Genomic DNA, 6508 nt, shown 5'->3' on the forward strand with positions numbered 1-6508 from the left:
CACATTGTCCTTCTTCAGCACGGATCCAGCTGCTACGGTGGATGTGTGGAACCAACCAGGCCAGTTCAGTACACCTTGGTTTGGCTTGGCCTGGTTCGGTTTGGCTTGGCCAGGTTTGGTTTGACTCGGTAGTGTGAAAAAGCCTCTCTGAGAGTGTGTTAGGACAGTGGTTCTGAATCCTCTTCTCTGGGACCAACCAAGGTTGCACAGTTTTTTGTTCTAACCCTGAACTACCTGATTAACTTATAAAGGGCTGGGACCAACCAAGGTTGCACAGTTTTTTGTTCTAACCCTGAACTACCTGATTAACTTATAAAGGGCTTGACGATTTGTTGACATACTGGCTCTGGAATGGATCAAATCCATGGGGGTTGGGGGGGTTAAGGTTTTCCTGGGTGAGGTTAGAGAAGCCCTGTGTCAGGACACTGACGGACCTGTGGCAGGGTGCTCCACCCCTGTTCCTCCCTGCAGCCCCAGCCTCGGCCCCAGATGCCAACGTCTACACCAAGTTCATGAGGGACCACTGCTGCTACGACGCCATTCCAACCAGCTCCAAACTCGTCGTCTTGACACCACCTTGCAGGTACATTCAAGCTCCCCAAAAGCTCTACTTCAACACTGCAATGTTTTTTCGTGGGTTTAATTCCCAGAGGCACCACCCGTACGCACGTATGTCTGTGAGTTACATTGGATAGAATCGTCTGCTAAATGGCAGATATTTTTATAAATTGTTTATTTAATGGGTCATAAAACCTTTTTTTTTGTCTTAAATAGGAAGCGGTGAAATGTCTTTGAGCGACCAGACACACGACACGACGTATCAGAGTTTCTGTGTTTTTTTGTGTGTGTTTCAGGTAAAAAAGCTTTCTTTGCTCTGGTGGCGAACGGTGTTCGGGCGGCGCCTCTGTGGGATAACAAGCTGCAGTGTTTTGTAGGTAAGGTAACCTGGAACCCGAGCATTTCCCAATCCGGCATCTAACCTTTAAAGTCCAATGGGTCAGCTATGAGTTTAGATTACAGACAGACACCCTGTAATATCAATGCAGCATTCCTCTCAAACCCCAACAACCCAACTCCGCTTCCCCTGCTTGGGGATCAGCTAGGCGACTGTCTGGGTTCAGAGGTTAGGGTCCCTGAAATTAGACCGTAGGTAGTTGAACCATAAAGTGAGTGCCGGATGGTTTGTTACTTACTGTATATGTGCGGTTTTGGTTTCTCTGTATATTCACGTCTAACTGTGTTTCCTGTGCATTAGTATCTTATAAATATATCTGCATCTCAAATGGCACCCTATTCCCTAAGTAGTGCAGTACTTCTTTTAAAGAAATAGTGCACTATATAGGGATTAGCAGTGGTGTAAAGTACTTAAGTAAAAAATACTTTAAAGTACTACTTAAGTCGTTTTTTGGGGGTATCTGTACTTTACTATTAATATTTCAGACAACTTTTACTTTTAATTCACTACATTCCTAAAGAAAATAATGTACTTTTTACTACACCCGAAAGTACTCGTTACATATTTAATGCTTAGCAGGACTAGAAAATATAAATCCCTTATGAGGCTACTAAACAGCCTTGTCTCTGGGAGGGTAATAAACAGGGGTGTTGATATGATTACATGCAGATCATCAATTAGCTAGACCAATGCTGGCTCCATGCTGGGTCGCTGCTGAGTGGCCTTTCAAGAAACCTTTGAAAGGCAAGTGGGCCGGGTCCGTTCCACCCTTCCCACCCGGCTGGTCTGGTTTCTGGATTAGGTTACGTCCCAAAATGACACCGTGTTCCCTATATTAGTGCACTACTTTTGACCAGGGGCCCTGCACACTATATAGGGAATGGGATTCCATTTGGACCTTAGCCCTGGGCTGTTTTCTGGGTTAGAGCCAGATCCATCCCCTCTGCAGAATTTGGTGCCAGAGATCTAACTATAGCACAGCACCTGAGCTCCAGTGTCTAGTGGGACTTGTCCTCTAATCCGCATCCCAAACGGCACCTTGTTCCTCGTCAAAGAAGTGTACTATATAGGGAATAGGGTGTCATCTGGGACAGAATCCTATAATCCCCTGCACCCTTTCTGTGGTTATTTATACACAGCTACACCACTGAGAATGTCACCGGGCCCTCATACAGGAGCTCACCAGATGATTGAACCTGTCTGTCTGTCTGTCTGTCTGTCTGTCTGTCTGTCTGTCTGTCTGTCTGTCTGTCTGTCTGTCTGTCTGTCTGTCTGTCTCTGTCTCTGTCTGTCTCTGTCTGTCTCTGTTTGTCTGTCTGTCTGTCTGTCTGTCTGTCTGTCTGTCTGTCTCTGTCTGTCTGTCTCTGCCTGCCTGTCTGTCTGCCTGTCTGTCTGTCTGTCTGTCTGTCTGTCTGTCTGTCTGTCTGTCTGTCTGTCTGTCTGTCTACCTACAACATAGTTTATTCCCATTGAAAGCTTCGTTCTTTCCTGTATCCTTCCAGGTATGCTGACCATCACAGACTTTATCAACATTCTCCACCGGTATTGGCAGTCTCCTCTGGTGAGTGATCTGTTGTTGTTGGACCTGGCATCCAGATTACTGGAGCTGGAGTACAAAGCAGGAAGCTCATCGTAATGCAGGACCACAGAAGTAGAAGTTATATAGGACCCTGCTAATGTCTCACTAGACACTAGTCTCACACAGTATACCAGTGTGTTGTATGGTATATATATGTGTGTCTCACACGATATACCAGGGCTCTCTAACCCTGTTCCTGGAGAGAGACCCTCCTGTAGGTTTAAACTCCAACCCTGTTCCTGGAGAGAGACCCTCCTGTAGGTTTAAACTCCAACCCTGTTCCTGGAGAGAGACCCTCCTGTAGGTTTTAACTCCAACCCTGTTCCTGGAGAGAGACCCTCCTGTAGGTTTAAACTCCAACCCTGTTCCTGGAGAGAGACCCTCCTGTAGGTTTAAACTCCAACCCTGTTCCTGGAGAGAGACCCTCCTGTAGGTTTAAACTCCAACCCTGTTCCTGGAGAGAGACCCTCCTATAGGTTTAAACTCCAACCCTGTTCCTGGAGAGATAAACCTCCTGCTGTACACTTGTGTCTTCCAGGTAGAGATCTACGAACTGGAGGAGCACAAGATAGAAGACTGTAGAGGTGACTATAAACCTGTAGAGGTGACTATACACCTGTAGAGGTGACTATAAACCTGTAGAGGTGACTATACACCTGTAGAGGTGACTGTAGACCTGTAGAGGTGACTGTAGACCTGTAGAGGTGACTATAAACCTGTAGAGGTGACTGTAGACCTGTAGAGGTGACTGTAGACCTGTAGAGGTGACTGTAGAGGTGACTGTAAACCTGTAGAGGTGACTGTAGAGGTGACTGTAGACCTGTAGAGGTGACTGTAGACCTGTAGAGGTGACTGTAGAGGTGACTGTAGACCTGTAGAGGTGACTGTAGACCTGTAGAGGTGACTGTAGACCTGTAGAGGTGACTGTAGAGGTGACTGTAGACCTGTAGAGGTGACTGTAGACCTGTAGAGGTGACTGTAGACCTGTAGAGGTGACTGTAGAGGTGACTGTAGACCTGTAGAGGTGACTGTAGACCTGTAGAGGTGACTGTTAACCTGTAAAGGTGACTGTAGACCTGTAGAGGTGACTGTATACCTGTAGAGGTGACTGTAGACCTGTAGAGGTGACTGTAGACCTGTAGAGGTGACTGTAGAGGTGACTGTAGACCTGTAGAGGTGACTGTAGACCTGTAGAGGTGACTGTAGACCTGTAGAGGTGACTGTAGACCTGTAGAGGTGACTGTAGACCTGTAGAGGTGACTGTAGAGGTGACTGTAGACCTGTAGAGGTGACTGTAGACCTGTAGAGGTGACTGTTAACCTGTAAAGGTGACTGTAGACCTGTAGAGACTGTAGACCTGTAGAGGTGACTGTTAACCTGTAAAGGTGACTGTAGACCTGTAGAGGTGACTGTATACCTGTAGAGGTGACTGTAGACCTGTAGAGGTGACTGTAGACCTGTAGAGGTGACTGTAGAGGTGACTGTAGACCTGTAGAGGTGACTGTAGACCTGTAGAGGTGACTGTAGACCTGTAGAGGTGACTGTAGACCTGTAGAGGTGACTGTAGAGGTGACTGTAGACCTGTAGAGGTGACTGTAGACCTGTAGAGGTGACTGTTAACCTGTAAAGGTGACTGTAGACCTGTAGAGGTGACTAGAGACCTGTAAGAGGTGACTGTAGAGGTGACTGTAGACCTGTAGAGGTGACTGTAGACCTGTAGAGGTGACTGTTAACCTGTAAAGGTGACTGTAGACCTGTAGAGGTGACTAGAGACCTGTAGAGGTGACTGTAGACCTGTAGAGGTGACTGTAGAGGTGACTGTAGACCTGGAGTGATTGTAGACCTGTAGAGGTGACTGTAGACCTGTAGAGGTGACTGTAGACCTGTAGAGGTGACTGTAGACCTGTAGAGGTGACTGTGGAGGTGACTGTAGACCTGTAGAGGTGACTGTAGAGGTGACTGTAGACCTGTAGAGGTGACTGTAGACCTGTAGGAGGTGACTGTAGACCTGTAGAGGTGACTGTAGAGGTGACTGTAGACCTGTAGAGGTGACTGTAGACCTGTAGAGGTGACTGTAGACCTGTAGAGGTGACTGTTAACCTGTAAAGGTGACTGTAGACCTGTAGAGGTGACTAGAGACCTGTAGAGGTGACTGTAGACCTGTAGAGGTGACTGTAGAGGTGACTGTAGACCTGTAGAGGTGATTGTAGACCTGTAGAGGTGACTGTAGACCTGTAAGAGGTGACTGTAGACCTGTAGAGTTGACTGTAGACCTGTAGAGGTGACTGTGGAGTGTGACTGTAGACCTGTAGAGGTGACTGTAGAGGTGACTGTAGACCTGTAGAGGTGACTGTAGAGGTGACTGTAGACCTGTAGAGGTGACTGTAGACCTGTAGAGGTGACTGTAGACCTGTAGAGGTGACTGTAGACCTGTAGAGGTGACTGTAGACCTGTAGAGGTGACTGTAGACCTGTAGAGGTGACTGTAGACCTGTAGAGGTGACTGTAGACCTGTAGAGGTGACTAGAGACCTGTAGAGGTGACTGTAGACCTGTAGAGGTGACTGTAGAGGTGACTGTAGACCTGTAGAGGTGATTGTAGACCTGTAGACCTGTAGAGGTGACTGTGACCTGTAGAGGTGACCCTGTAGAGGTGACTGTAGACCTGTAGAGGTGACTGTAGACCTGTACTGTAGACCTGTAGATGTGACTGTAGAGGTGAAGGTGACTGTAGACCTGTAGAGGTGACTGTAGAGGTGACTGTAGACCTGTAGAGGTGACTGTAGACCTGTAGATGACTGAACTGTAGAGGTGACTGTAGACCTGTAGAGGTGACTGTAGACCTGTAGAGGTGACTGTAGACCTGTAGAGGTGACTGTAGACCTGTAGAGGTGACTGTAGACTGTAGACTGTAGAGGTGACTGTAGACCTGTAGAGGTGACTGTTAACCTGTAGAGGTGACTGTAGACCTGTAGAGGTGACTGTAGACCTGTAGAAGAGTGACTGTAGACCTGTAGAGGTGACTGTAGACCTGTAGACCTGTAGAGGTGACTCGCCACCTGTAGAGGTGACTGTAGACCTGTAGAGGTGACTGTAGACCTGTAGAGGTGACTGTAGACCTGTAGAGGTGACTGTAACCTGTAGAGTGTGACTGTAGACCCAGGTGACTGCGTAGAGGTGACCAGAGGTGACCTGTAGAGGTGACTGTAGACCTGTAGAGTGACTGTATACCTGTAGAGGTGACTGTAGACTGCTGTAGAGGTGACTGTGTAGAGGTGACCTGTAGAGGTGACTGTAGACCTGTAGAGGTGACTCGCCACCCGTAGAGGTGACTGTATACCTGTGGAGGTGACCTGTAGAGGTGACTGTAGACCTGTAGAGGTGACTGTAGAGGTGACTGTAGACCTGTAGAGGTGACCTGTAGAGGTGACTGTAGACCTGTAGAGGTGACTGTTAGAGGTGACTGTAGACCTGTAGAGGTGACTGTAGACCTGTAGAGGTGACTCGCCAGAGGTGATCCCTGTAGAGGTGACTGTAGACCTGTAGAGGTGACTGTAGACCTGTAGAGGTGACTGTAGACCTGTAGAGGTGACTGTAGAGAGTGACTGTAGACCTGTAGAGGTGACTGTAGAGGTGACTGTAGACTGTAGAGGTGACTGTAGACCTGTAGAGGTGACTGTAGACCTGTAGAGAGTGACTGTAGACCTGTAGAGGTGACTGTAGACCTGTAGAGACCTGTGACTCGCCACCTGTAGAGGTGACTGTAGACCTGTAGAGGTGACTGTAGACCTGTAGAGGTGACTGTAGGACCTGTAGAGGTGACTGTAGACCTGTAGAGGTGACTGTAGACCTGTAGAGGTGACTCCTGTAGAGGTGACCACCTGTAGAGGTGACTGTAGACCTGTAGAGGTGACTGTAGACCTGTAGAGGTGACTGTAGACCTGTAGAGGTGACTGTAGACCTGTAGAGGTGACTC

At 48.0% G+C, this 6508-nt stretch overlaps 1 long non-coding RNA gene across 1 annotated transcript; it reads left to right on the plus strand.

The window, feature by feature from the left end:
* The first annotated feature begins 856 nt into the window (after window positions 1-856).
* Window positions 857-3118, plus strand: LOC135538634 (uncharacterized). The gene is made up of 3 exons (XR_010455460.1): window positions 857-935; window positions 2458-2516; window positions 3073-3118. It is a non-coding gene; the product is annotated as an uncharacterized LOC135538634 (long non-coding RNA).
* Window positions 3119-6508: the final 3390 nt, after the last annotated feature.

This window comes from Oncorhynchus masou, unplaced genomic scaffold (assembly GCF_036934945.1).
Source record: "Oncorhynchus masou masou isolate Uvic2021 unplaced genomic scaffold, UVic_Omas_1.1 unplaced_scaffold_9945, whole genome shotgun sequence".
NCBI lineage: Eukaryota > Metazoa > Chordata > Actinopteri > Salmoniformes > Salmonidae > Oncorhynchus > Oncorhynchus masou.